Source organism: Apium graveolens, chromosome 6 (genome assembly GCF_009905375.1).
Source record: "Apium graveolens cultivar Ventura chromosome 6, ASM990537v1, whole genome shotgun sequence".
Classification (NCBI taxonomy): Eukaryota; Viridiplantae; Streptophyta; class Magnoliopsida; order Apiales; family Apiaceae; genus Apium; species Apium graveolens.
The window spans coordinates 255,727,406-255,755,022 of NC_133652.1; the positions used below are offsets into that span (position 1 = coordinate 255,727,406).

General features: G+C 36.1%; 1 non-coding gene across 1 annotated transcript; it reads right to left on the reverse strand.

The window, feature by feature from the left end:
- Positions 1 to 6,141: 6,141 nt before the first annotated feature.
- On the reverse strand, positions 6,142 to 6,248 carry LOC141669616 (small nucleolar RNA R71). The gene has a single exon (XR_012553884.1). It is a non-coding gene; the product is annotated as a small nucleolar RNA R71 (small nucleolar RNA).
- Between the last annotated feature and the right edge of the window lie 21,369 nt (positions 6,249 to 27,617).

Below are 27,617 nucleotides of genomic sequence, written 5' to 3' on the forward strand. Positions count from 1 at the left end.
ACCAATTGGACCCTAACGTTCGCTTTTGCGCTTAACGATTCACATAAGTCGCTCGAGTACCCTCGGCTCCCCCATTTTTATAAAATTAACCGTTACGAATTTTAAGGCGACTCTTTCGCGAATACTCTACCAACTGACCAATTAACCTTAAATAATTGTTTTGTACTCCAATTAGTCATTTAAGGGCTTTAATCAAGGTTAGAAAGTAAGGCAAGGGATAATGGTTCGTTCGCGAAATGCCGTTACTTAAAACGGTCGTTTCTCCTAAACCGTACATCGGATCTAAGAGAACCACATATCAAAATAAAGCTTACGACACGATCTAGCTAAATATGGCAAAGTTACATATTAGACAGTTAGCTCTCTGTCCCGAACACTAAGAACAAGCAGCTATATGAAAATGAGCATTACGACGGCTATGTTTACGTGATTACCAAAGTTTAAACTACTCCAATCAATCACAAATCAACTCACAACCACCAATACAACCAAACTTCACCCAAAACTTACTACATCATTCCATAACCTCATGATTTTCCCAACTCATTTAATCACAAACAAGAGCTACTAACTATACTTAAGGTTCATTAACCAATAACCAAGATTTGTAACTCAAAATCATTACAAACCCAACCAAACTCTAAACATACAAGAATCATGCTTCTCATGAACTATATTAATCAAAACCACTCCTAAACATTCAAATTAAAGCTTAGGGTATGAGGTTTTACCTTCCTTGGTGAGTAGTAGTAACTAAGAAGCTTGAAATAGCCCTTGAAAGTCCTTACCAAAGCTTAATCTAACCAAAAACACAAGATCAAACAATTTAAAATTCTTGAAAACACTATTCAATCTCTTCTTCAATGATTTATTGAAAAATATTGTGAAGGAGTTGGGAGCTTAAACTCTTAGGATAGCTATAACTAATCATAAAGAACCTTGGATAATTACCTTACAAAATAACAAGTCTTGGATCTTGGGTTTTTGAATTTTTTCTTCTTTAAAAGGAAAGAGGCTGAGAGCTTTTATGCAAGGTCAACTCCTCTTTTTTTTTTGTTTTATGAATTATGCTGGGTTGCTTCTCTTTTTGTCTTGGCAATTTTTTTAGCTTTTTTACCATGGTAAATTTTACATGGCCCATAATCAACCAACAAAGCAAAACCCCTTATCATGCTTATGTCATCATGCTTGTGTCATCTTTTTGACACTTGTCTTCCCCTTGTGGTGTGATGACATCATCATCCTCTAACCTCTTTGATTAACCCTTAATTACTTGGCTAACGACCGCTTATCTATTATATGGTTCGCTTAACTTTCGTTCTCGTTCGTCGTTTGAGGGATCATATCCAGGATCTTATTACTTGGGTTCCCCTAACCTTTCTCAATATTTTATATTCTTTTGTGATCTTCTCTTATAACCCTTGAATTTAAATCATTTTTATCATGTTACCTTATACTCAATTCTTTCGGTATCTGGTGGATTTTTGGGAAAAATCAAAGTGTCCGGATTTGAATTCTAACGACCTTTACATACACTTATTTACTTTATGGAATACTAATACGATCTTAGAATTTTCATAACAGTATTCTTATATAGCGTGGTCTAATAATTTTTCCTTAATCAACATAGTCAGCAAAAGTTACTATTCATAAGGATTACAAGAAGTCCAAATTTTTTGGGGTATTACAGCTGAGATACACACCATCTGTATTTTTCGTAGAATGAGATTCAATAGATTTGCATAAGGCTTTCACCTTGGAGGCCTCATCTATGAGCTTAGAAGCCTCAGCATTATACCTTTTTTGGATTGTTTGAATGACTATGAAAATATGATTGAGTATATTTTGAATTTATGCTAAATCACTTTGAGATGTAGGTTCTTGTGGGACAAAACCAGTATCCGTTGCTTCATCATAAGGAAATGAAGGTTCTTGTGGGCTTGGCTCTTGCTCAATCAATATCCTTGTAGACAAATCTCTTGCAACATCTGTTACCTGAGATGCTCTTTGAGTTATATCAGCCATTATTATTTGAACCTGCTTAGAGGTGGAATTTTTTTATCTCACCCTTGGATCAGACTTTAATGGTAAATCAGATATTGTAACAGGTTTGGTTATAACATGACCATCCTTATGAGTCCTTGAGATAGTGTAAGTGGCTGTAACTTCACCTTCCTCAGCAATTTCTTTCTTTATCTTCAATGCCTGCTTGGCAAAGTAAGATTTAACCAATCTCCTATTCTTTGGTCCAGGACTGGTTGAATTAGTATTTATATCATCAGTGTTTGATGTACCCTGTATAGTTGGTAAGACAACCGATGCCTGAGTAGAATTGGTGTTTAGCTTCTGAAATTTGGATGATTGGGGAGAATTATCCTCTTCATCTGATTCTTACTCAGCAATAATAAGTCTTTTCTTTTTAGATTCTGGAAGTTGAGAAGAATGAGAGACTATTGTTTTGCTTCCACCCTGTGCACCATCAGTTTTTGAGGAGGGGGTTTCTGAGAAGCTCTAAGTCCCGATCCTTGAGAGGCATCAAACTTTTCTAACCTCTTTCTTTTTATAACAGGTGCCTGTTGGGAAACACTTGAGGTGTATTGTATTTGGAGTTATGTTTGGGTGGCAGAGCTGTGGTTAACTATAGGGCGTTCCCATCAGTTATCGCCTGTAGTCTAGATCTTTGTACATTATGCTGACTATAGGTCTCAGAAAGTCTTGTAATAAGCAAGTTCCTAGATGAAACTGGGATTTTCAGATCAGGAATATCATCCATGTTCTTGTCCATATTAATGAAATCCGAAAAAGCCCTTTAGGTTAATTTAAAAACAGAGTTGATCTTTATAGCAGGGATAGGAACATTTGGAAAATAGTGGCTAAACATTGACTGACAAAATCTAGCATAGTAGACAGTATTTGGATCAACATTTAACATATCACCTAAGAAGCATAAAATTACCCTACCAAATTTATAATGACAAAAGTGTAATATAGAGTACCCAATTTTTGAGACATCATAGGAAGAGCATCAAAGTTTGTTCTCTTATTGTTGAAGGCCCTACTGATGCAGTCAATGAAGAAATTCCACTTTCTTCTCAAACATGGCCTCTTCAATTGCCCCAAATTTCTTAATTCCTTGTCATACCTAATCTGGGTAAGAAATCTTCTTATTTCTATATCATCAATTGGAGCAGTATAACTGTCATGAGAAGGGATATGAAGAGCATCTCTGACGGTTTGAGGAATGACTACCTTTGTTTCCCCATTGAATTCAAAGGTAATGCTTGGAGTTTCTCCATCTGGACCACCATTATCAAACACCGGTTCTCCAAAAAGCGAGAACATTTGCATCATAAATAGTTGGAGGATTGGTAAGTGCAACCCCAACCTCACTAACAACCAATAAATCTTAAAAGATGTGATAATCAGGTTTTATGACATTTTGATCAATAATAGCCCCATAGTTGTTGGGTACAACTTTACATTATCATAGGTGAAAGCTTTTGTTGCAGTTGGTGAAGTCATGGTAGTTGTTTGTCAAATAAAAGCTTAAATGATGATTAGGGTTTCAGAGTTTAACACATAGAATAGAGAGAGTAAAAGAGAAGAGATAGAGTTGAATAAGAGATAAAGTGAAAAACAAAATCAAAAATTGATTTTGTATATCTCTACACTCTTCTATTGACAAATGGTTCAAATTAGTGGGACAAATGGCATGTGTTATATCCGGGATATATCGTATAATTATTTTTATCAATAAATAAATATTATGTGATTATTATGTGAATTTTCATGAATTATCTGTTGAGTGGTATTTGTGTTTGGATGTTTAAATGTGATAAAATTTGGGTATTTCAATTTTTATATGTCCAAAATAAAGTATAGATAATTTGATATCTTTATATTAAGTTTTATGTTGTTATATGATTTTATTAATGATTTATGGATTTAATAAATTATTTTTCCGAGTATTTATAAAATTATTTTGTATAATCGGGAATCGTACGACTTCAACCGTTTTTTATTTTTTTAAACTCCTTTCTAACCTAATTTGATAATTTCGAGCATTTCTTGTGTTTAACTTTTTCGATCTGGAGTACGGTTTTACCTGTGCGGGTCCCGGCGCAAAATTTCTAATACAAAGTTCATTTCGATAAATCGATAAAACCCGTATTTTCGAGAAACGAGATATTTTGATTTGTAATGCCCCCAAATCCGGGGTCAGGAATCTGGGTCGTCACACCATCCTTCACTCATGTGTAACCTGTATTGATTCAATAATCCAACAGACCCCAATCTCACGCACACACACACAAGTTATAGCCTTAGAAATGATGTACAAAATGTAATCTTCTTTTATTACGCTCAATGTACTTTACAGGATCTCAGACAAATTATTCGTAACCTCTACATGAAGTTATAATAATTACGACTAATATCTTATACCTATCTGATACTCTGGCCCACCTGAGACAAAGCTGTCAGGGATTCTCCCCATGACTGTAAGCGACTAAGTTCCACACCGGCATACTGGTTATCTGTCGTGTTGTGACATTTAAAAGAAAGCAAGAGTGAGCTATAATGCCCTGTATAATAATGTACAGTATGAAATGACTATATGATAAACTCAAGTAAAACGTCATATATGATAAATATGTTTTATTCAAAAATAGTTTTCCTTGGTGATACACACCTTCTTTTGAAAACAATTCTTTAGTGGATTTATTATCCTGTGAATACCTTAATGGAAAACCCAGCACTAAGGTTGGGTTACGGTATTGCATCACAATTCAAGTTAGAAGAATAGGACGTTAATTGGAGCCTCCGCATACGATGATCAGTCGTACTACGGGAAAAGAGTAACTTTCTCTACTAGTAGAAGGACGACACCTTCGTATCCTGATAAGTGGCATTTTATACCACTTAGAACGTCTTAAAATGGCTTGAATCGATGTCTTGAAATCAAGTATTTTGTGTATTTGATGCGTTTTTCTAGTGTTTGTGCATTTCAGGGTATTAATTGCATTTCGGGAGAGATTTCATCAATAATAAGCCTTGGCATGTGTTTAGCATTGTAAGCAGGAAGAGAGGAGCAGATTGCAGCGAAGAAACGGGAGAAAAATAGTGCAGATTCCAGAAGGGGTCTGAGCGCCCGCTCAGCTCTGCTGAGCGACTGCTCAAGAAGCTGAGCGCCCGCTCAGGAATGCTGAGCGGCCGATCAGGGATGGAAAATCAGATTTATTATTTTAGACTCCTGATTCTGTTTAACTTCCAACTTCTGAGTTAGCTGGGCTTTATGGGACTCCTATATAAGTAGATTTCAGAGACGTTTCACAGAGGTTGGATCGCAGTATTAATCGAAGAGCGAGGAGATAAGGAAGAAGACCGTTTTAGCACACCGCAACGAAGAGGAAGCATATTTTCTTGTGATTCTTTATTTCGTTGTAACGTTGGAAGTTAGTTTTCTTTACTTTGAACCTATTTACTCTTGTAACGTACTCTAGTTTAATATAAGTAGTTTTAGTTATTATTCTTGTGTGTTATTATCATGTTTTCATATGAACCCATGATGACGATGAGTGCTATCATGGGCTAATCGTGATTATGGGGTCGTAACAGATTTACTATGGAATTCTTTAGTTAGTTGTTTAATACCTTAGTGTGTGATGATTGTATGATATCTAAGGTATTAAACAACTAACTAAAGAATTCCATAGTACAATCAGGAGGTGAGCCGAAAGAGCCAGTAATCATGGGTGATCGTATTGTTTCGGCAGATCCAGCTCTGATGGACTTTTCTCGGCCCAAAATAGATGACATTCTGTCTAGCATTCTTCATCCGGCTATTCAGGCTAACACCTTTGAAATCAAGCCGGGCACTATTCAGATGGTGCAGAATTCTGTTTCTTTTGGAGGTGCTGCGACTGAAGACCCCAACATGCACATAAGGAATTTTGTCGAGATCTGCAGTACTTTCAAAATAATGGTGTGACTGATGAGGCTATCAAGCTGAGGCTTTTCCCATTCTCACTAAGGAATAAAGCTAAGGACTGCTTACATTCCGAACCAGCTGGGTCTATCACTACTTGGCAAGATCTTGCGCAAAAGTTTCTGGTGAAGTTTTATCCAATGGCGAAGACTGCTGCTATGAGGAGTGCTCTTACTCAGTTTGCACAACAACCTACAGAATCTATGTGCAAAGCTTGGGAGCGCTATAAGGAGATGTTGAGAAAGTGTCCACATCATGGAATGCCTGATTGGATGGTGATCACTGGTTTCTATAATGGTTTGGGGGCCCAATCTTGGCCCATGCTCGATGCAGCAGCTGGAGGCGCCTTATGGGCCAAAAGCTATACTGAGGCTTATAATCTTATTGAGACTATGGCTGCAAATGAGCATCAAAACCCAACTCAAAGGATGATGCCTGGGAAGGTAGCAGGTATTTTGGAAGTTGATGCAGCTACAGCTATTGCAGCGCAGCTCCAAGCGCTATCTCTGAAGGTTGATTCTCTAGCCACCTATAGAGTCAATTAGATAGCTATGGTCTGTGAGCTTTGTGCAGGTTCTCATGCTACGGATCAGTGTTCTCTTGTTAATAAATCTGTTCAGTATATGAACAATTATCAGCGACCGTAGCAGCCTGTGCCAGCTACTTATCATCCTAACAACAGAAATCATCCAAATTTCAGCTGGAGTAATAATCAGAATACTATTCAGCAACCATATCAGCAAGGCATAAGTAAATAGTTCAATCCACCTAGATTCCAGCAACCACAACAATATGCTCAAAGGCAATCATATCCTCAACAAGGAGGTGCAGCTCCACCCTCTAATGCTGATTTTGAGGAACTTAAGCTATTGTGCAAAAGTCAGGCGGTCTCTATCAAGACCTTGGAAAATCAAATCGATCAAATAGCCAATGCAGTGCTCAATCATCAACCTGGCACACTTCTCAGTGATAGTGAAGTGCCAGGAAAGAAGGAAGCTAAAGAGCAAGTCAAGGCTATTACCTTACGGTCTGGAAAAGTTGCTGATGCTGAAAAAGCAAAAGTAGGAGAAGCTGAAGTTGGTGATCAAGAAGCTAAGAAAAAGGAGAAAGCGGCGGAACCAAGGAAGACTACTGTTGAACACACTCTGCCTGAGGGTAATACAGGGGAGAAACAACTTTATCCTCCACCACATTTCCCTAAGAGATTGCAACAACAAAAGCTGGATAAGCAGTTTGGTAAGTTTCCGGAGGTGTTCAAGAAACTTAACATCAACATACCTTTCGCTGAGGCTCTGGAGCAAATGACTAGTTATGCGAAGTTTATGAAGAGTATTCTTTCAAGGAAGGTGAAACTTGATGATCTTGAGATCGTTTCTTTAACGGAAGAATGCAGTGCTGTGCTGCAACAAAAGTTACCTCCAAAGCTTAAAGATCCAGGTAGCTTCACCATTCCTTGCACCATTGGCAAGTTATCTTTTGACAAGTGCCTTTGTGATTTGGGAGCAAGCATCAATCTGATGCCGTTGTCGATCTTTAAAAAGTTGAATTTTCCTGATCCAAAGCCCACCTACATGTCTCTACAATTGGCTAATCGTTCAATTACATACCCACGAGGCATAGTGGAGGATGTGCTAGTAAAGGTGGATAAGCTCTTCTTTCCTGCAGACTTTGTTATTCTAGATTTCGAGGAAGATAAGAAGATTCCCATAATCTTGGGGAGACCTTTCTTGGCTACAGGCCGTACCTTGATAGATGTGCAGAAAGGTGAACTTACTATGCGGGTGCAGGATCATGATGTGACATTCAATATATTCAAAGCGATGAAATTCCCTACAGAAGATGAGGAGTGCTTAAAAGTGGATTTGATTGATTCCACGGTTACTTCAAAACTTGATTATATGCTAATGTCTGATGCATTAGAGAAGGCCTTAGTGGGGGATTTTGACAGTGATGATGAGGATGGCAATGAGCAACTATAATATCTAAATGCTTCTCCCTGGAGGCGAAAGCTAGACATGCCATTTGAATCTCTTGGTACTTCTGACCTCAAAAATGCTGAAGGAAAGCTCAAACCATCTATTGAGGAAGCACCTACCTTAGAGCTTAAACCATTGCCTGAACACTTGAGGTATGCTTTTTTAGGTGATGCATCTACTTTACCTGTTATTATTGCATCTGACCTTTCAGGTAGTGAGGAGAACAAGCTCTTAAGGATCTTGAGAGAATTTAAATCGGCTATCGGATGGACTATAGCAGACATCAAAGGGATCAACCCTTCATATTGCATGCATAAGATTCTGCTAGAGGAGGGTAGTAAGCCGACTGTTGAGCAACAACGCAGACTTAATCATATCATGAAAGAAGTGGTGAAGAAAGAAATTCTGAAGTGGCTGGATGCAGGAATCATTTATTCTATTTCTGACAGTTCTTGGGTGAGCCCCGTGCAATGTGTACCTAAGAAATGAGGTATTACTGTGGTAGCAAATGAGAAGAACGAGCTCATCCCCACTCGAACAGTTACAGGATGGAGGGTATGCATGGACTATAGAAAGTTGAACAAGGCCACGAGGAAGGATCACTTCCCTCTTCCGTTTATTGATCAGATGCTCGACAGGTTGGCCGGTCACGAGTATTATTGTCTTCTGGATGGTTATTCAGGGTATAATCAGATATGTATTGTACCAGAGGATCAAGAAAAGACCACCTTCACTTGTCCATTCGGCACGTTTACTTTTTGCAGAGTTTCGTTTGGCTTATGTGGCGCACCGACCACTTTTCAGAGATGTATGATGGCTATATTCTCTGATATAATTGGAAATAATGTCGAAGTGTTCATGGACGACTTCTCCGTCTTTGGACATTTGTATGATGAATGTTTGAATAATCTTCGTGCAGTACTCAAAAGGTGTGTGGAAACTAATTTGGTGCTCAATTGGGAAAAATGTCACTTATTGGTGCGTGAAGGCATTATTCTTGGGCATAAGGTCTCTAGCAAGGGTCTTGAGGTGGAAAAAGCGAAGGTGGGAGTCATTGAAAATCTTCCACCACCTATTTCTGTGAAAGGAATCCACAGTTTTCTTGGTCGTGCGGGTTTTTATCGCCGTTTCATCAAGGAATTTTTGAAGATATCTAAGCTGTTGTGCAACTTGCTTGAGAAGGATGTGCCTTTCAAATTCATTGGTGAATGCTTGACGGCATTCGAGACTCTCAAGAAGAGTTTGATATCTGCACTGGTTATTACAGCACCTGATTGGACAAAGCCTTTTGAGATGATGTGTGATGCGAGTGATTATGCGGTGGGCACAGTTCTTGGGCAGCGCAAGAATACTCTCTTTCATGTGGTCTACTATGCTAGCAAGACCTTAAATGGAGCCCAAATGTACTACACCACTACTGAGAAGGAGCTCTTGGCTATAGTCTTTGGTTTCAAAAATTTTTGATCTTATTTGCTTGGGATAAAGGTGACAGTGTTCACTGATCACGCGGTCATTCGCTATTTGGTTTCCAAGAAGGATTCGAAGCCCAGACTCATTCGTTGGGTGCTCTTGCTACAGGAATTTGAATTAGAGATCAAGGATCGAAAAGGTATTGAGAATCAAGTAGCTGACCATCTCTCTAGATTGGAGAATTCCGAGTCTACTTCACATGATAAGACATTGATCAACGAATCTTTTCCTGATGAGCAGTTGTTCGCAGTTCAGGAGGAAGATCCATGGTTCGCATATATTGTGAATTATCTTGTCAGCAATATAATGCCTCCTAATTTGAACACAGCTCAAAAGAAGAAGTTTCTGCATGAGGTGAAGTGGTATATGTGGGATGAACCATATTTATTTAGACAGGGAGCTGACTAGATTATTAGGAATGTATCCCATTCTGTGAAATAGAGGGGATATTACGAGACTGCCACTCCACAGTTTATGGTGGACATTATGGTGGTGAGAAGACGGCAGCTCGTATTCTGCAAGCAGGTTTCTTCTGGCCTACTTTGTTTAAGGATGCTCATCAGTTCGTTTTAAGGTGTGATCGTTGTCAAAGAGCGGGGAATCTTACGAGAAAGGATGAGATGCCGTTAAATGTGATGCTTGAAGTTGAGGTCTTGATGTTTGGGGAATCGATTTTATGGCGCCTTTTGTCTCGTCCTACAATAATCAGTACATCTTCCTGGCAGTCGATTATGTCTCAAAATGGGTAGAAGTCAAAGCTCTACCGACGAATGATGCAAAGGTAGTGTTGAATTTTCTTCATAAGCAGATTTTCACAAGGTTTGGAAAGCAAGAGTAATCATAAGTGATGAAGGGTCGCATTTCTGCAACCGTAAATTCACTTCTATGATGCAGCACTACAATGTGAATTATCGTGTTGCTACTGCCTATCATCCGCAAACGAATGGTCAAGCAGAAGTGTCTAACAGAGAGATCAAGCGCATTTTAGAGAAGGTTGTTTGTCCGTCAAGGAAGGATTGGTCTTTCAAGCTCGATGAAGTTGTTTGGGCTTACAGAACAGCATATAAGACTCCACTTGGGATGTCCCCATTTCAACTTGTGTATGGTAAGGGATGTCATTTACCTGCGGAGCTTGAGCATAAGGCCTATTGGGCGTTGAAGAAGTTGAAACTGGATCTAGATGCAGCTGGAAAGAAGCGAATGCTTTAGCTAAATAAACTTGATGAATTTTGACTCCAAGCGTATGCGAACAACAAAATGTACAAGGAAAAAGTGAAAAGGTGGCACAACAGGAAGCTATATCCTAAGTCATTTGTGTCGGGGCAACAAGTTCTTTTATTCAACTCTCGTCTCCGACTTTTTCCTGGGAAGTTGAAATCAAGGTGGTCTGGACCTTTTATTGTCAAAACTGTGTTTCCACATGGAGCGATGGAGATTTTTGAGAATGAGCCGGACCAAGCATTCAAGGTTAATGATCAGCGTTTGAAGCATTGCTATGGGGACACGACAAACCGGGAAGTGGTTAGTGCCGTTTTATTGTCAACTTGATTAAGGTACGATACGTCTAGCTAATGACGAAAAAGAAGCGCTTCTTGGGAGGTAACCCATGATTTGTTGTTACAGGAACCCTTAGAAGTTAGTAACCTATCCAAAACCACAAAAAAAATTAGAAATACAGGGCAAGGAAAAAAAAGTTCCAGAAGACCCCTGAGCGCCCGCTCAGCTCTGCTGAGTGACCACTCAGGGCCCGACTGGAAGAAATTTTTTTTAAGTCCTAAAGAAATCCAAAAAAATCTGAAAAATAAAAAAACAAAACACAGCCACATTACCCACGACCTATTTCCCCATTTTCCCATGTTTTTAACCCTCAAACCCACTCCTAATCAAATTTTACCCTAATCTATACCCTATATATACATACACCTATTCCATATACTCCCCATACACTTTCAAACCTTAAACTCTCTCCCATATCCAAAAACACAAATCTTAAACACTTTTTCTCAGTTTCGATGGCACCCAAGAGATCCAGGACTATTGATAGCAGCAACACTGTCCCTACTGCTGATTCTTTAAGGGGTACTGCTGCGAGGCCTAGGTTGTTTGATAGGGCTGCTGAGGAGGAGTATACTAGGCTTCTGGGTAAGCCGATTTTGAAGGAGAGGGGGTTCTTACCATCGGGGAGGGATGGTCAGTTGTTGCCTATGATTGCTGAGAAGGGTTGGATTGCTTTCTGTGAGTCTCCTGAAGCAGTTCCGATGAGCATTGTTCGCGAGTTCTATGCGAATACGAAGGATGAAAAGAATGGGTATTCTGTTGTTCGGGGGATGACGGTGGATTATCACCCTGCGGCGATTTGCCGTGTGATTGGGCAGCGATAGAGGAAGCCCACGGAGGAGAACTGGAACGAGAAGACTGCTGAGGATTTTGACTTGGATTTGATTTGTGCTACTCTCTGTAGGCCGGGCACAGTTTGGACCTTCAAGACTGGGACTAACGAGTATCGCCATTTTTCGGCGATCGCGATGAACAGGTATACCCGTGCATGGAATGCTTTTATTTGCGCTAATATTCTGCCTACTTCACATGCACATGAGGTCACAGTTGAGAGAGCACAGTTGTTATGGGGAATTTTGAATGAGGAGTACTATGTGGACCTTGGTGAGTTCATCTACCAAGGAATTCTGAAGTTTTTGAGGGGAGCTAAGCACATGAACATCCCTTATGCATCTACGGTTACAAAGCTTTGCCGAGAAGTGGGAGTTCAGTGGCCGTCTCACGAGCAGTTGCAGTTGCCGGCCGATCCTATTGCCTCCGGGACTCTGCATGCGATGCAGGAGTGGACTGGTGGAGAGCCCGAGGAGCATGGGCTGGGTTATCGTCTTCCAGGAGGGCGTCCAGCATGAGGTGCTACCATGGAGAGGCCAAGGCGAGATGAGTCTGGTTCTTCTAGAGCTCAGAAGGGTGCTGGGATGGCTGATGCCCAGTATATGAGGCTGTCGAAGAGGATGGATGCTATGTACGAGACGCAGATCAGGTTTGCTCAGGAGCTCACCCTTGCGCTTGGGACTGCTTTTAGAGGCCTTGGAGCTGACTTCCAGTGGCCAGTTTTTGGTAAGGACTCTGCATATCCGCCTCCTGATACACCACCCTTTGAGGGTGATGGTGATGATGATCTCTCCGAGTAGGTATACCCATTGTTCCTTTCTACTACCTTCACTGGGGATAGTGAAGATTTTAAGTTTGGGGGTGGTGGTTAAGGAATATTTTGTGTGTGTATCATATAGTTGCATATTCATGATAGATTAGTTCATATAGTTGCATATTTTTTGCCTTATAGTTTTTTTATTATTTATAGCTTTATTTATCATGTCATGTAGCTCATGCATATACCATGATCCCTTTTGCGCTGATTTACCAATTAATTTGTGATATTGATGCGAGTGTAGTGATAGCGTTAAAGTGATGTTGAGTCATGTAGGTTGATATGCATGCTAGAAACATTTGTAATTTTACTAAGTCTTAGAGAATGCTTAAGGACTAGATTGTTGTTATGGTTCGATGGTTTTCGAGGTTAATCTATTAATTATGCTTAGAATTTTATAATAGGTTCTTAGTGATAAAAGGCAAGAAAAGAAAAAAAATGGAGTAAAAAATGGAATTCATTGCTAATTGTGGCTAGGCGTCAAATGGCTAGTAGTCGGCTCGTATTTTTATGCGAGTAGTCTAGGGTTGAGCAAGATGGAGCGAAACGCACTTGCTCAGAAATTTTGAAAAAAAAGAAAAAAAAAGAAAAGAAAAAAATAGAAAAGAGAAAAAAAAAAGAGTTTATGCACAATTGATCACGAGTGGGCTCTTTGGTATTCGAGTTATTAAGTTCTTAGGGGACTTTGTGCCTAGTGACCTAAGGCTTTTATAGTCTGTGATCCGCTAACCTAACGCTCGCTACGTGGATGCCATTGTATAAGTCTTTTGTGGACCTCACTCATTACACACACACATAAGCATTTGTTTGTTGTGTTAAATAAAAGCATGATTCCGTAATAAGCTCCAGAAATCTTGAAGTGTTATAAGTCATTTTATGCCTAGAATTATTATTCTTCATATAATCATGTGATTTCCTTGAGGATAGTCGAGTTATGATAATTGATCTAGTTTCGAAGCATATCTGTTAAGCATCTTCACACACCACGTTTCCTGCTGTATGTTAGTTTGCATGATTTGATTGATTTTTATTCGCCTAATTGCATTTGTTAAAATGTCGTAAGTTGGTTGGTTTGGTCGTAGTAAGGGGGATCGCTGCATTTCATATAGATTACATTCATGCATATTTTTGTTTTGTTTTTGAGTCTGTGACGCTTGAGGACAAGCATCGATTTAAGTTTGAGGGTGTGATAAGTGGCATTTTATACCACTTAGAACGTCTTAAAATGGCTTGAATCGATGTCTTAAAATCAAGTATTTTGTGTATTTGATGCGTTTTTCTAGTGTTTGTGCATTTCAGGTTATTAATTGCATTTCGGGAGAGATTTCATCAACCTGAGCGCCTGCTCAGGAATGCTGAGCGGCCGCTCAAGGACGGAAAATCAGATTTATTATTTTAGACTCCTGATTCTGTTTAACTTCCAACTTCTGAGTTAGCTGAGCTTAATGGGACTCCTATATAAGTAGATTTCAGAGACATTTCACAGAGGTTGGATCGTAGTATTAATCGAAGAGCGAGGAGATAAGGAAGAAGACCGTTTTAGCACACTGCAACGAAGATGAAGAATATTTTCTTGTGATTCTTTATTTCGTTGTAACATTGGATGCTAGTTTTCTTTACTTTGAACCTATTTACTCTTGTGACGTACTCTGGTTTAATATAAGTAGTTTTAGTTATTATTCTTGTGTGTTATTATCATGTTTTCATATGAACCCATGATGACGATGAGTGCTATCATGGGCTAATCGTGATCATGGGGTCGTAACGGATTTACTATAGAATTCTTTAGTTAGTTGTTTAATACCTTAGTGTGTGATGATTGTATGATATCTAGTATTGGTTGTGCTTAGTCGTCTTATGTGCGTCGCGAACATAAAAGATAGGGTGTTAATCTCTTGTGATGCGACGGTGGATCTTGAGATTTAGAACTTGCCATGCTAGCATAGGTTCATGTAAGAGTATGCATGATTAATGGATAACTCTAACCGTTTTATTCGCCTTGTGTAATCAAAAGGAATAACTTGTGCTTAAATCGTTATGTTGTCAATTTCTGTAGACATATAGGGACTCAACATAATTGATGCCTATTCAACTTCTATCTTAATTGTGGATGCTTGGTGGAATGGTATTAGTACAATGAAAGTTGGCTTTTATCAGTTTCGTGTTATTCGATTAATATCATCACGGTTGCATGCTAAGGGTAATAACAATGACTATTGAAGGAAGTAGTAATGAAGTTGTGATCTCATGAGTGTTTTAATATTGTTAATTCAAGTGTTAATTAAGTGCTTAATTCTTATAGTTAATTGTAGTTAATAATTAGTTAATCAAATCTAAGTGTTATTATCCTAACATTGAGAAGTAATCATATATTGGTGAGTGAGTGTAATTGAACATAATTAGTCTAAGTCTCTGTGAGAATGAACTAGAAAGTATTCTATATTACTTGCGAACCCGTATACTTGCGTGTGTTATTAGCGCGTGTTTTCGCCCTAACATATCCCGATTATCACCTTTGCCGCATTCGGGCTACGTGTCCCATTTTTGGTTATACACATACTTCACAAGTTCCTGAGTACACAGAGTACCTTCGCCTGAGGTACCTTTGGTAGTCCACCTAGCACACATAGTACTAGAGTCTACTCCTCCCTTGTCCTTTAATAGAATTCTATCATATCTTGAGAACTCGAACCAAATCGAAGTTCCCCCAAACATTTTGCTTGTTGATAGAAACAACTTGTTTTATTAGCGTATATATGTATATGTATACGTACTTCCAAATTTTTCGGAGGAAGTATTAAGGATATGAGTTGACCGTTGTCAACAGATAATTAAATAAGGGGAAGTTTCTTTTGAAACTATATTCAAAATATTTAAAATAAGTTGAGATAATATTCTTCGACGATCTGAAATTATTCCAATGATTTCCGAAAATCAGAAAGTATTATAGATCGGTTTTACAATTTTTAAATCATAAATAAATCATTAATAATAATTAATAATTAAATATCAATCATTGAATAACTAAACCTCGAATAATTATGCTTTAAAAGAATATTGAAATAATATTTCCTCAACTAATTTGGGTTTAAGTAATTTAATAATCTTTAATATTTAATCGGATTTGAAATAAATAATCATTGGAGAATACTCCTCCCAAAATAAATGAATACTTAATTAATATTTATTATTCGAGCAATAAAATATAGTTGAGGGAATACGATCTTTGGAAATTGTTTTAATAAAAGTTTGAGGTATTTAATGTTTCTCAAGTGGACGTCGAGTCCCTTGGAATAAAATAATTACGGAGTTTTAATCGTCCAAAACATCTCCGGGATGATTCCCGGATTTATATTTTATAAAAACAAAACTAACCGAGTCTCAGTCTTACAACTTATACATCACGCTCTACTATAGTGTTAATATTCTTAAATAAAGCACCTCCGAAATACTTCCGGGTTTTCATAAATTTTTACTGACTGATCCTCGGTCTAAAATATATACACACCACGCTACTCGCTAGCGTTAACGTTCTCAAATATAAACTCCTCCGGGATACTTACAGGTTTTTATAAGCTTACACCGCTGACTCTCGGTCTAAATATAACATTTCGAACTCGGTATGAACATACACCAGAAATTATCAACAATTGAGTAATGTAATACATCTCAAACTTCGTAAAACAGTTTAAAGCAATCTCATGCATATATCACAGTTTTGTAAAATATTCACAACACAACAGTTCTTAAAATGTAGGGTTTGAAAACTTGCCTGGGTATTTCGAGGTGGAGGATGCTCTACGGTCCGCTCGAAAATCTATAACCATAAACATAAACCGTTTCGTTAGATCCCGTTCTAATTTACGGCGACTCGCACTCATGTGATACTTATTATGCACCCTATCAACTTATATTACCCTTATTATTTCTTTAAGTACTTTTTCATGTTACGTTCGCTTCCTTTTTTGATGTATCTTAAGTCCGTTTTCATTTTCATTGTCGGCTCCGCTTATGAATTCTATGGTTTTCTAATCGCGCGGTCTCGACTCCGATATTTTTATAAAATTGAAAAATCATTATTTTCACTTAAATTTTTATAGAAGTTAGGTAACTCCATTTAATACTCTCTGTAAAAATTTCATGATTTATGAATATTTTTAAGTCGATCATTTTTATTTCCAAAGTTTGTCATTCGTAGCAGTTTTTGTCGCGTAAATCAATTTTGTAAAACGGCCATAACTTTTGATCCGTAAATCGGAATCAAGCGATTCAAGCACCTAAACGATCTTTTATAACATTGTCTATCATAATTAGGTGTTAGTTTTTCAAGAAACTACATTTTATATCTTCGGGACTTTCTACAGAAACTTAATGTTACGTTTTGTTCGTTTTAGCGGGATTACGATTACGATTCGAGTTTCGTTTACGCCTTAAATCTTTATACTACCACCAAAAATCATCATATCATCATCACCACACTAAATACTCTCAATAACATCATGTTTTTGAGGCAAAAATCATCAACCTTAAATCTACTTAACTGAACATCAAGATTACAATAATACATTCACAAGAACTAGGTTTACAACTATGTTCAAAAAGAGTCTTGAACTTAAACCTTAAATAAAGATGGGTCAAAGATTTATACCTTTCTTGAGAGCTTGAGATTTGTTATTGATGATGGTGAAGTCTTGGGAGTGCTTGGTAGGGTTTTTGGAACCTAAAACAACCATTAAAATCAAGAAACCAAAGAAAAGTTGCTATTCACACTATTCACTATCATCTTTCTTGAATTTATTTGACCCATCAAACCTTGATAAAATGAGCTTAAAGATTTATCTTACATTAGTTTAGGAGGTATGTAGCTTGAGAATTAATGGGGTAATTTTTCCATGGCTAGAGCTTGGTGTTTGAGTTTTGATTTCTTCTTATTTTGTGATAGGGCCGAATGAAGGTTCTTGGGAGAGAGGGAGAGAATTTTGTATTTGCTTCTTGGTTGCTTCCTTGAATAATGCTTGTATTTTATTTTTTATTCTCTAGTATATGTCCTAGAATAGATTTATGTTGGCAAATTCTTGGACAAATCTTGCTAGCCCTTCATAGATTACAAGCTAAGCTAGTAGTTTAACCATTAGCTTTACTATTCTCTAGCCTTAGATGATCATCGTACAACCTTTGCTTACTATTTGATAAAGTAACCATGGTTACTTTTCTACCATGGTTAGTTAGTGCGATACGTTTATTTAATCATTTACGCATTTTTTCGGTCGCTTAAACATTTTCGTAATAATTTCTCGTAAACGGTCCGCGGCGTAAATCCTTTCATATTTTTTCTTTATGTTTTGAAGTATCATCCTTGGATATAAATCCATAGGGTTTTATATTCGTAATTATATTGTGATTCCCGTAATCCTCGATGATTCGTAAATATGGTCGTTTTTCAAAGTTAGTTTTCTTCGAAAACTAATAGCGTTTACATACACTCATTTGGTACGTATAATCATAATATCAACTTTGAAACTCATTTTCTCATGTACAACATAGTGTGGGCTAAAAAGTTTTTTCCGTCTATCAGGGTTACTATTCATTAAGCATTTAATAAGGTCTCAAAAAATTTGAGTTATTATATTACTATTCATAAAGGTCTTTTACCGACGTCAAAAATTTGGGTTCTTACATGATTAAACTATTATATTATCTTCTCGTAATTCGTGTAACCAAAGTACTGAGACAAAGACTGTAGTTACAAAAAGCCTGGTTTTGATAATTATCATAAAACCGGTACCGAATTGGATCAGTTTTATATCTGATATGATCCTACAGGATACCAGTATTCCATAATTATAGATAGCCCTTACCGTATATTATTTTGTACAGATAATCATTTGCAAACAGTAAAAATATATAATTTTCAGAGAAAAATCATAATATTCATAGTGTTCTTGAGAATCAAATCTAAGTTTGAAGGTGTTATTGATATCAGATTTTGTGTAACACCCCCAAATCCGGGGTCGGGGATCCGGGTTGTCACGAGTTCCATTTCCCTTAATAATACTTAATCTTAATAATCAACCAACTACTGCGTATTGTGACCCCACAATATACACACACACCACAAGTTATAGTCTCAAAGATGAATACCCAAAAATAACGCAAGTCATTTTATTCCACAACTATAAACCATTTCACCTCAAAAGGGTTTATGAATAATTTACATATTCTTTGCCATTATTACAATTCATAATATACATAAGTCTAGTTTATCAATAGTTGAAAGCCTAGCCTATTGGTAGTTCCTACCTCAGCTACGGCGGCATCAACGCTTCTAGAAAACTGCGGAACGTTTCCTAACCGCTTGCGAATTGGAAGCTTGGTCCTGTTCATCTTTTCTATCTGTTGCTGTGTGATGAAAGAAGAAAGAAAGGGTGAGCAACAAGCCCACCGAAATAATATGTATAATAATTAACAATATATGAGCATTCTCATAGTACTCATGAAAGTCTTGGTCAAGAAGAAATGAACCAAGTTGATATCTTAACGCGACCAAGTCGCAAAATATTCATTATATATACATATATACTTTTCACAATCTTTGAAATCCTCTGACATGTATAATATACACAGAGTTCCAGTTTCTAACTGTATAAAAATATCGTTACAAGGTGATCTCATATATCTAACCTTGTCTCAACATTTTTCTGAAAATCTTTGTCATTCATAAGATAATCATTAACTGGATATAAGTTGAAAAGATGAAGTTACAAGATACTCCAATATACTTATATCTTTTTCGAATACTACTTGAACCACCACCGTTCAAGGTATAAACAGTTTCGAAAGTTCATCACATAGATGAGACTACAAGATAAGACTTGAATAGATTCAATCCTTGAAATGTTGTTTAAAAGAAATGAAGTTACGAGATACTTCATTTGAGGGAAACATCATTATAACCGTTTGACCCAGTCAATGCCTCAGCAATCACCCATCCGTAGCCTTTCGATCGAATGCTCCGGGTAGTGTTGCAGAAATATCCAAACTGGATGATGAACTCATTACGGGAGTTTGCCGTGCCAGGAAGACCACTTACGATGATCAGTCGCAGTAGTACAATCCCACCATTTTCTACATGTAGAGGAGAACCTGTCGGATTTACTTGTCAACCGAACACTGGACTCCTAAGGAATTGACCGTCTTAGCGGAACTTCCAGGCCATTTGGGCCAATATAATAAGACTGGGCCGGCGCCACTCGACCACTTACGCCACTCCTAGTTCAGATGAAATCCATGACTCTGAAACGTAAAGCTCGTCTCCCCTTTCCCCAAGTAGGAACTTGTTAATACGACTCCACCAAGAAGTCGCATCTAGTTGGAAAGAAAAACTCACCGATATTTCCCAGGCGATGCCTGTTAATGGATTAACTTATTCCAAGAATTTTACTTCCCGAGTGTTGGGTAAGTAATCAAAAACTCTTTTATCAAAACAACAACCTTGTTGCGAATATAAGAATACATCACGGAGCCGGATCCCTCAGATTTTTGAGCGAGTATTTAAATCCCCTTGGAAAGGAAGATCTTAAATTTAAAAATGAGTTTTGGAATCCGCTCTAACTTTTAAAATCATTTTGAAGACTCGAAAACATTTTTAAGAATGTTTGGAGTAATGCTGATTTAATAAAATAAATCAGTCCCGATATATTAGAAAATATCTGAATATTATTATTTAAATAATATTCCCACAAGGATAATCCTTATAAAAATAATTGAAGTAGAAGTTTTAAAACTTATACTTGAAATGAATAATAAATAACCAAAGATATACTTATACGAAAGTACGATCTTTATTTGAATAATCGAAAATAAGTTTGATTATCGAAACAATATTCTTTAATAAAATAAAGAATATTATTTAATAAAAGAAGCGGAGTCTTAAGTCCTTGAATGAATATTCAAAATAATATTCATTTAATAAAATAAGCGGAGTCATAAGTCCTCGAATGAATATTCAAAATAATATTAATTAAATAAAATAAAGTTATCGAATAAACCTTATTCGATTAATAGTTTTGAAAACTATATCTATATATATATAAATAAATATATATATTATACTCGGGAACATCGACTCCCGGTTTAGAAAATGTTCACCTTTGGGTCCCCTATACTAAGGGTATACGCAACTACTGCTTATCTCTAGTATAGGTATTATGCAACTTATAAGCATTTGAATCAACAATTAGATATCAAGATTACGAAACAGACATGCATATATACCATATCAGCATGCTCCAATATATCGCAAAATTTGCTAATAACAATCATGCACTTATCACAAGATAATGCATATACATATATTTACATCACAACAACAGTATAACGGGTAGAAAACTTGCCTGAGTGCTCCGGGGTAGACTTAAGCTTATAGTGGGTCCAGTAACCTATGAACAACAACATAAGCCGGAATTAAACCACGGTCGCTTAAGAAACTAGACTTTAACCAATTGAACCCTAACATTTGCTTATGGTCATTTCTACGCTTAACAAATCACATAAGTCATTCGAGTACCCTCGGCTCCACCATTTTTAATAAATTAACCGTTACGAATTTTAAGGCGACGCTTTCGCGAATACCCTACCAACTGCCTAGTCCACTTTACATAATTGTGTCATACTCCAATTAGTCATTTAAGGGCCTTAACCAAGGTTTCAAAGTAAGGCGAGGGGTAATGGTTCTTTCGCGAAACGCCGTTACTTAAAACGGTCGTTTCTCCTATACCGTACATCGGATTCAAGTGAACCACATATCAAAACGAAGCTTACGACATAATCTAACTAAACATGAAAAAGTCACAGATTCAATAGTTAGCTCTCTATCCCGAAAACTAAGAACAAGCATTTGTATGAAATTGGGCATTACGACGACTATGTTTACGCGATTACCAAGTTTTAAACCACTCCAAGCAACCATCATTCAACTCACAACCAATAATACAACCAACCCTCATCCAAAACTTACTACATCAGTCCCCAAACCTCAAGATTTTCCAATTTATACAACCCCACACATGAACTACTAGCTATACTTAAGTTTCATTAACTATAAACAAGATTTTAACATCCAAATCACTACAAATCCAATCCAAACTCTAAACACACAAGCATCATGCTTCTCATTTACTATAACCATCAAAACCATCATAATACTCAAAGTAAATCTAGGGTTTGGAGGTGTTATACCTTCCTTGGAGTGATTAGAGTAGCTAGGAAGTCTTAGGGAGCCTCCTACAAGCTTGATCTTTCCAAAAAAATCAATAACACAAAGTTAGGTTTTGAAGTTTCTAAAAGTCAGATTGAAAGAACTGTCAAAACGAGGGTCTTACCATGTTTATTTGGACGAGACTTGTGAACAAGAGTTCTAGGCCTTTTCAATACCTTTCCAAAGAGCTATAGAACATACTATTTGAGTGAGTATTGAAGGAGATATGGTAGTTTGAAGTTGCTGCTCTGGTTTTGGCCGAGAGCTTTTGTTCTTGGAAATCAAAAGTCAACTTCTAATTTGTGTTTTGTGTTTTTGATTTGTTTTGCTTGGTTGTTTCCTTTTGTTTTGCTTAATTACCTTTTAACCATGGTAAAATTTATGTGCCTTGTACTCAACCAACAATCCCTCCATCTGTCATGTTTATGTCACCATGTCTATGTCATCCATTTGCCACATGTCTCTTCCTTGTGGTTTTGATGATGTCACAATCCTTGGCTTCTTGTACAAGCTTGTCTCTTGGTCGCTTATTTGTTTTACGGTTCGCTTAACTTTCGTTCTCGTTTATCGTTTGAGAGATCATACCCGGGATCTTATTACTTGGGTTCCCCTAAACCTTTCTTAATAATTTATATTCCTTTTATGATCCTCTCTTATAATCCTTGAATTTAAATCATTTTAATCATGTTACCTTATACCCAATTATTTCGGTATCTGGTGGATTTTTGGGAAAAATCAAAGTGTTCGAATTTGGATTCTGACGATCTTTACATACACTTATTTACTTTATGGAGTACTAATACGATCTTAGAATTTCCATAACAGTACTCCTATATAGCGTGTTCTGATAATTTTCCTTAATCAGCATCATCAATAAAAGTTACTATTCATCCGTGTTCAATTTTTTTTTTCCAAAATTGGGGTTATTACATTTTGGAGTTCAAGTAACCAAAACGAGGGTCTTGGATAGTACTTTCAATAACCTATTTTACTGCAGAATCATCCAATATTTTTCTATATTTTTCTTTAAATTCGAATTATATTGGGTTTAATTATGAATTTTTGATTTTGATATTGTTTGTGTGATTTGAAGCTTGCATGTTGTAGATAATTTGATTCTGGTCATTTTGGTATGTCATAATAGCAATTTGGAGTTCAATAACAGGCTTAAAATTGAGTTTAATTTTCGAATTATGAAATTAGGGTTCTAAATTCGTATGAATGTTTTCAATTGAATTTGGGGGTTTTTGATCTAGGGGTTATTAGGTTGATTGGTTGGTATCAGTGTGTAGATCTTGAAAAGAGGAATCTATTGGTGGTGGTTTCATGACCAAATGATACCGGAGTTGGGCTGACTGGAGCAGAGAAGAACTCGTCGTCCGACGAGTTTTCTTCGAGTTTTTCCAGCCAACTCATGGGTTATTAACTTGTTTTGATTGTACGAATAGATTCCTGGTGTCCTAGATATCATATCTAGAGGTGATGGTGGTGTGACTGTACCTGGATCGCCTTCTCCGGCGAGACATGACCGTTTTCCAGTGGGAGGTGTAATTTTTGTAGTTTGGTCCCTGAGGTTTTGGAAATGAAATAATTTGGTCCCTGAGGTTTCCAAAAATTCCAAATTTTGGATTCCTGTTTTTGAAAATATATAAAAATTATATTTTCTATTTATTTTATTTTTAAAAATTCGTTTTTAATTATTGAAAATTCTAAAAATTATTATTTAAATTCCAAAAAAATTATTTTTAATTCAAAATAAATCTGAATTATTTGATTAATTAATTTTAGTTAATAATTAATTATTTAATTGGTCAATTAACTCATATATTAATTGATTAATTAATTATTAATTATTTTTAATTGATTATTTAATTAAATTTAATTATTTCTTTTAATTTAAAAATTTTGAAAAGTAGTTTTGAGCTTTAAAATATTATTTTAAATTGTTTTCAAGGCTTGATAATTATTATTAAATGATTTTAAAGTCAGATTCGGGTATTTGAACCATGTTAACTGTTTATAAATGACTCTTCGACCCGTTTTGATTCCGAAAAATGTTCAAAAATTCATAATAAATACCAGAAAAATCATTTTAACCCCGAATCTTCTTTGGAAGATTATTTTTATCGAATACCTTGCGTGATATGTGCTATGTGCTATCTGATTGATGTGTTATATGCCTATGTGTTTATAGTTTGACTATTTTGGTTGTAACTTTTAATCCGTAAATCGGATTTGGGTGAAACGAAGAGTAGATAAAAGCTTATTACGTCTATGTGACGATTAGAATAATATGAGATTAAGTATTGGTAACTGTGATGCTTAGTAGAGGAAATGAGGCATAGAAAAGGAAAGCAATAGATCAATAAATAGAATCGAGGTGTAAAAAAAGAAAGCAAGTGATCAGTGAGTAGAAGCGAGACATAGAAAAAGTAGGAAAATGGTTGTTGAGTAGAACTGTTAGACAAGTACAAGTAAAGTTGGAAATCTTCTGTGATAATGCAAGTATTTCTAAACCTTCCTCTAGATATATTGTAAATAATTCTGAACTTCCTCTTAACATGTTGCTAGTAATCAAAATAGTCCTGTTTTATATTGTAAGTGTTTTGAATCATTCTACCTTGAACCTAGATGACATTATTGAACTTTGAGCTGTAAGCCTTATCCTTTGTAAACCATCAATTGTTGACTTCCCAAAGATTAAACCATACAAATACGATACCACCTTACCAAACACTGAGACAGAATTACTTGAACATACAAAAACTTTTATACCCTATAATATCTTATGACATCAAAGATCTACACCTTATATAATCATTGAAATATTGTTCATTTGATACCTGATTCTTCAACAGATTTGAAGCCGTTCTTCATATATATACATACCTTGATTTACCCTGGTGATACTCATGAATTGCTTTATACTTTGAGATAAATGTTTATCAATGTTAATCATGATTCTGTTTTATTAGATTACAATGTTTACCATATTGAATTATTTTAGAATTGGATAGTTTTCTTTATGTGGATCAGAAGGATTCCAGGTTGAGTTGGATCGAGCTAGCAGGAGCATTATATTGTAATTGAGATATGCAATATTGTAAAAATAATTTCATTATCAGTTGTTAGTTAAACTAGTTGGAATTTGGTACGATGTAATAAAAGTTAAGGTTGTGGCTTGTTTTCATACTTTAACCTGTTGCGATCCGTAGTTGTGTAAAGAAGGGTCATTACTTATAATATTTTATATACTAGTTTATATATTGTATGTGTGTTGTGAACCCCAAACTTCTGAACCGGGTTGGAGGGCGTCACAGGTTGGTATTAGAGCTACAGGTTATAAGTGTAATAACCCCAAAAATTTTGGACTTTTTTTAATTCTTATGAATAGTGATTTTGCTGATTATGCTGATTAAGGAAATTTTTCATGCCACACTATGTAGGAATTCTTTTATTGATATTCTGAGATCTTATTAGTACTCTATATAATATATGAGTGTATGTAAAGATCGTCAGAATCCAAATTAGAACACTTTGATTTTTCCCGAAATCCACCAGATACCGAAAGAATTGAGTATAAGGTAACATGATTAAAAGGATTTAAATTCAAGGATTATGAGAGAGGATCATAAAAGGAATATAAAATATTGAGAAAGGTTAGAGGGAACCCAAGTAATAAAATCCCGGATATGATCCCTCAAACGACAAACGAGAACGAAAGTTAAGCGAACCGTATAATAGATAAGCGGTCATTAGCCAAGTAATTAAGGGTTAATCAAAGAGGTTAGTGGATGATGATGTCATCACACCAACAAGGAGAAGACATGTGTTAACAAGATGACACAAGAATGATGACATAAGCATGAAAAGGGATTTTGCTTTGTTGGTTGATTATGGGCCATGTAAAAGTTACCGTGGTAAAAGATCAAAAATTGCCAAGCCAAAAAGGAAATCAACCAAGCAAAATATCATAACACAAAAATTAAAAAGTTGACTTTGCTTCTAATAAGAGAAGCTCTCGGCTTTTCTTGTTTTAAGAAAGAAGATATCCAAAAATTCAAGATCCAAGCTTTGTTAAATTGTAAGGTAATTATCCAAGGTTCCTTATGATTAGTTATGGCTATCCTAGGAGTTTAAGCTCCCAATTCCTTTACAATCTCTTTCAATAAATTATTAAAGAAGAGAGTGAATAGTGTTTTCAAGAAATTTAAATTGTTTGACCTTGTGTTTCTGGTTAGATTAAGCTTTGGTAAGGACTTTCAAGGGCTATTTCAAGCTTCTTAGTCACTACTACTCACCAAGGAAGGTAAAACCTCATACCCTAAGCTTTACTTTGAATTTTTAGGAGTGGTTTTGATTAATATAGTTTATGTGAAGCATGATTCTTGTATGTTTAGGGTTTGGTTGGGTTTGGAATGATTTTGAGTTATAAATCTTGGTTATTGGTTAATAAAACTTAAGTATAGTTAGTAGCTCTTGTTTGTAATTGAATGAGTTGGGAAAATCATGAGGTTATGGACTGATGTAGTAAGGTTTGTGTGAAGTTTGTTTGTATTGGTGGTTGTGAATTGATTTGTGATTGATCGAAGTAGTTTAAACTTTGGTAATCGCGTAAACATAGCCGTCGTAATGCCCATTTTCATACAACTGTTTGTTCTTAGTGTTCGGGACAGAGAGCTAACTGTCTAATCTGTGACTTTAAAATTATTAGCTAGATCCTGTCGTAAGCTTCATTTTGATATGTGGTTCGCTTGAATCCGATGTACGGTTTAGGAGAAACGACCAATTTAAGTAACGGTGTTTCGCGAACGAACCATTACCCCTCGCCTTACTTTGAAACCATGATTTAAGCCCTTAAATGACTAATTGGAGTACGAAACAATTATGTAAGGTGTATTAGGAAGTTAGTAAAGTACTCGCGAAAGGGTTGCCTTAAAATTCGTAATGGTTAATTTATTAAAATTGGTGGAGTCGAGGGTACACAAGCGATTAACGCAAATCGTTAAGCGTATAAGCGACCGTTAGGGTATGAGTGAGTTTTGACTAGTTTCTTAAGCGACCGTGGTCTAATTCCGGATTATGTTATTGTTCATAGGTTACCGGACCCACACTAAACTTAAGTCTATCCTGGAACACTTAGGCAAGTTTTCTACCCGTTATACTGTTGTTGTGATGTAAATATATTTATGCATTATCTTGATTTAAGTGCATGGTTGTTATTAGCAAATCTTGCGATATAATGGAGCATGTTGATATGATATATATATGCATGTTGTGAAATCTTGATGTTTTATTATCAATTCAAATGCTTATAAACTGCATAATACCTATGCTAGAGATAAGCAGTAGTTGCGTATACCCTTAGTATAGGGGACCCAAAGGTGAACATTTTTCTAAACCAGGAGTCGATGTTCCCGAGTATAATATAGGTAACTATATATATATATATAGTTTTCTATAACTATTAATCGAATAAGGTGTATTCGATAGTTTTGAATAATAATAATCAAACTTATTTTCGATTATTCAAGTAAAGATCGTACTTTCGTATAAGTATATCTTTTGTTATTTATTATTCGTTTCAAGTATGAGTTTTTAAATCTTCTACTTCAATTATTTTTATAAGATTATCCTTTATGGGAATATTATTTAAATAATAATATTAAGATATTTTCTAATATATTGGGACTGATTTATTTTTTTAAATCATCATTACTCTAA